Raw genomic sequence first — 4,435 nt, 5'->3', positions numbered from 1 at the left:
AATGTGGTAATTCAATTCAACAAACATTTATTGAACTCCTAGCAAAGTACTGTGCTGGGTATTATGGGAGCATTACCATACCATTTAGGGAACATACAACTAGGAGATGAGTTAGGAAGAATAAAGTGTAATTTTGCCCCTGATATAATACCTATGTTAGCAGTTAATGCAAAATGAGATAACATATGGAACAACTAACACTTGTAAGGTGTCTTTTTCTTTATATGATAATGTCCTCTAATGTGGACTTTCCTGTAACATTGCCATTGAACCTTTGGTGGATAAGAGTTGGAAATAATATCTTGCTTTCTTTCTTACTTTAAGTGAGAAAATTTTCTCTGCTCTTGATAAGCTATACATTTATCCATTTTTGAATCAATTCTTCTTTCTGTAAAATTCTATGTGTTTCATATTTTAGGTTGTGGTTTTAACAATTGAGTTGAACCACACTGCCGCCACCGTAGGTCGCATGCATGCTCCAGGGAAGAGCCTGTCCCAGTTGGCTCTGCCCTACAGCCACAGCATCCCCATCTGGCTGAAGCTGACATCTGATGACGTAAAGGAGCAGATCTACAAACTGGCCAAAAAGGGCCTGACGCCCTCGCAAATTGGTGTGATCCTGAGAGACGCACATGGTGTTGCACAAGTACGTTTTGTGACAGGCAACAAAATCTTGAGAATTCTTAAGTCCAAATGACTTGCTCCTGATCTTCCTGAGGAACTCTATCATTTAATGAAGAAACCTGTTGCTGTACAAAAGCATCTTGAGAGAAACAGAAAGGATAAAGATGCTAAATTCTGTCTGATTCTGCTTTAGAGAGTTATTCACCGGTTGGCTTGATATTACAACACCAAACGAGTCCTCCCTCCCCAATGGAAATACAAGTCATCCATAGCCTCTGCCTTGGAGACACGACGACCCAAAACCTATGGGACGCAGCAAAAGCAGTTCTAAGGGGGAAGTTTATAGCAATACAATCCCACCTTAAGAAACAGGAAACATCTCGACTAAACAACCTGACCCTGCACCTAAAGCAATTAGAGAAAGAAGAACAAAAAAACCCCAAAGTTAGCAGAAGGAAAGAAATCATAAAGATCAGATCAGAAAGAAATGAAAAAGAAATGAAGGAAACGATAGCAAAGATCAACCAAACTAAAAGCTGGTTCTTTGAGAAGATAAACAAAATTGACAAACCATTAGCCAGACTCATCAAGAAAAGAAGGGAGAAGACTCAAATCAATAGAATTAGAAATGAAAAAGGAGAAGTAACAACTGACACTGCAGAAATACATAGCCTCTGCCTTGGTTGCATAAATTTGTCTGTTTACTCAAGCGATAAAATCATTGTTTAACTAGAAAAAAAAATTGAGTTGATGAATTGTTCACTGCTTTCATTGAATTTGCCTTAGTAAACACTGACTTCAACTGACAATATTTGGAGTCAACATACAATTCATTTTCATAGAATGATCATATAAAATACATTGAAAATAATGAAAAATGGTGAAAAGGATAAAGCTATTAAAACACAAAAAGCAGACAAAAACACTGCAACGACTCATTGAACACAATGGGAATTTTCTGATGACTTAATCCATCCACTTAAGGTGGTTTATCCACAGAAATTTCAAACATAGCACAATGCTTTTTCCTATTAATGAAGTGTATAGACCAGCCGCATGTATCCTATTTCAATGAGTTACTATTTTTACGTTGTCAGATGTATAATGCAAGTATAGCAGAGTGATAGGAAACCTGGGAATTCACACCTTTTGACCTTCTGTCTTTGTGAAGCATTTATTTACAGTCCTTTTATATATGGTTGTTTCTTTAATTCTCAGATCCATCTTGCATAGCAAATATAATTATTATACTATTTGTTCAAAGGAGACAATGGAAACTCAAAAAGATTAATGATTTGGCCTAATTCACAAAGGTACTGAAGGGCAGTACTTGAATGACAAGCCACATTTTTAGGATCTCAGAAAACAATGTCTTTCCACTCTACCTGTCTGCCTTGATTAAGATCAGGAGATATAATAGACAACTGTGAATCTCTCATTTTAAGTAACCAAGGGGAATTTTCTTCATTTTCTTATTCCCTTCCTTTTATAATTGTACTTTAAAATTCAGGAATAAGGTTATCTTTTAGTCATACAATATTAAGAATCAAAATAAGACCTTTTAAAAATTATTGTTATACATTCTGATAGGAATATAGATGTGATTCTATGGAGGCTAAGATTCTCACACATAAGTTTAGGATATATCCATCATTGATCAGTAAGAATTTATTGTGTTATTTTCGTATGATCTAGACTGCTCTGGGTGCCACAGGAGATACAAAAATAACATATTCAATTCAGAAAATAAGAAAAATAACATACTCAATTCAGAAAATATATATTGAGCATCTATTTTATTCTATGCATTACCCAAGAGAAAGAGCAGAGGTTTAGGAAGCAAGAAGAATTTCACCAGAAGAATATATAGATGAAAAAGACCTAAAACTATTATTTGAATTTTTTAAATCTGACTATGGAAACACAGCTGACACATATGAAGCAATTCAAGGAATTGAATTTGATGTGAGGTCTAAAAATCATGACAATCCTAGGGTTTAATAAGCTATGTTCATTAAAATTCAGAAAGAATATTAGTAACACAACTATTTAAGACATTTAATCAACCTTAATTTGAAGGTAGAAAACTGGTCGATATTCATATTCATGAATTTATGTGTGGTTTTTAAGAGCATCATAAAATCTGTATATCAAGTCCATTAGATGAATTTAGGTAATTGCAGTAGACAAAATCCAATTAAGTCACTTCTTAGAGGAAAAGCAAATATAATATATTATCTCCAATATTTTCCAACTATATCATATGGTTTATTTCATAGAGTTTAAGAGAGTAAAACGTATGCCTATCTAATCACAGACCCACCAACCTATCACGGCACATACTTTGCTATGTTTCCCAGGAAGTGGTGATGAATTTACTCCAATGACATTTGTTCAGCCTGCTCACACAAACTACAATATTTGCATCTAGCTTGGCTGGGGTATTAAGGTGGGAAAGGGAGCAGCAGGAAGGCAAAACTATGGGCATGAAACAAAATAAAAATGACTGTCAAAAGAGGAACAATGCTTATGGACTCATTAAGCTGGCATTATTTTCTCTCTGCTAAGTAACCACATTAACATTCTAGTAGCACATATTACTCATTTTAATCTGTATTTAAATAAAGATGATTTTTCTTTGCAGAGTCATAATCAGCATCAACTTTTTTTGAGATATCACAGCTTCTCTCCATTAAGTATTAAACAGTAAAAAGAAACTTAAAATTAATGAACTATCTTGAGTATATTCAAAGGTGTAAACTGCGTGGGTGGCAAATCTGAGAATGTTGATATAGTGAGACTAGTATCGTATACTCTATCTCCCACTCAAGTACATAACAAACTATGATTCATGACATTGAAATCCACTTCTTTCAAATTTGCATATGCTTTAGTTCCTTTTAACCTCTACCCATTCACTCTGTTGATGTTTGTCATCATTAAATATATATTTACATCAACTTTTACTGTGGCCACATAAAAGTACTCTTCCCTAGTGCTAGAAAAAGTAAAGAGAATTAATGAGTGTCACCATTCAGATATAAAACCAATTAACATTGATATACGTATGTCTTATTCAATAGGAGGTAAAATTTTCATATTTAAATTCTAAAATTTTGGGGTGACAGGTCTAATCCTGTCAACAGTTTTTTTGTTTGTTTGTTTTTTTTCTTCTCTCCATAATGTGCCTAGGATAAAAACCAGAAACATGTATCTGTAACAGAAAGATTATTGCTGAGAGATTTCCTGGGCAGCTCTCAAAAAGGAGAAGTTTAAGAAAAAATTCTGCATGACCCTCAACTTGTAAGTGTTCAGCTTTTAAAAAGTGGCTGGATCTGTAGTTTGTGCCTATACCTAGAGCAGACAGCTGACGCAAGGCATTATTTTTCCCTTAAGATAAATGATATAAATGGCCTTTAATGTATGATTTCCACTTATAAAAGAACCTTGGAGTAATTGTGAGGGATCGGCCATTTGATAGTATTGTAACAATACGCTTCATGGAATAATAAATTTATTGTGGCTTTAGCATCATTCAGATCCAAATATCAACCCAGCTCTGCCATTTAATAGCTATGTGATTTTAATGCTTTTGAGGCTCAATGTTCTCATCTTAGAAAAGGGAATAACAAAAACTACCTATTTGATTTTTGTGATAATTAAGCAAGATAAGTGAGAACCATCACATTCTCCCATTCAAGGGGCCACCATTTATATAATATATAAATAAGTAGTGCCTCTTGGCATTGTGAAATATGGTAGGCTTGAGTAACATGTGAAAAGCCCTTGCCTCACAGTTACAAGTAGATGC

At 34.3% G+C, this 4,435-nt stretch overlaps 1 pseudogene across 1 annotated transcript; it reads left to right on the top strand.

Annotated features, from left to right (window-relative positions):
* The first annotated feature begins 469 nt into the window (after positions 1-469).
* On the top strand, positions 470-955 carry LOC309807949 (small ribosomal subunit protein uS15-like; annotated as a pseudogene). The gene has a single exon. The product of its transcript is annotated as a small ribosomal subunit protein uS15-like (transcript).
* Positions 956-4,435: the final 3,480 nt, after the last annotated feature.

The sequence above is a fragment of the Mesoplodon mirus genome (genome assembly GCF_964341445.2).
Source record: "Mesoplodon mirus genome assembly, chromosome: 7".
NCBI classification, from domain to species: domain Eukaryota; kingdom Metazoa; phylum Chordata; class Mammalia; order Artiodactyla; family Ziphiidae; genus Mesoplodon; species Mesoplodon mirus.
This window is presented reverse-complemented; position numbering and strand designations above follow the sequence as displayed.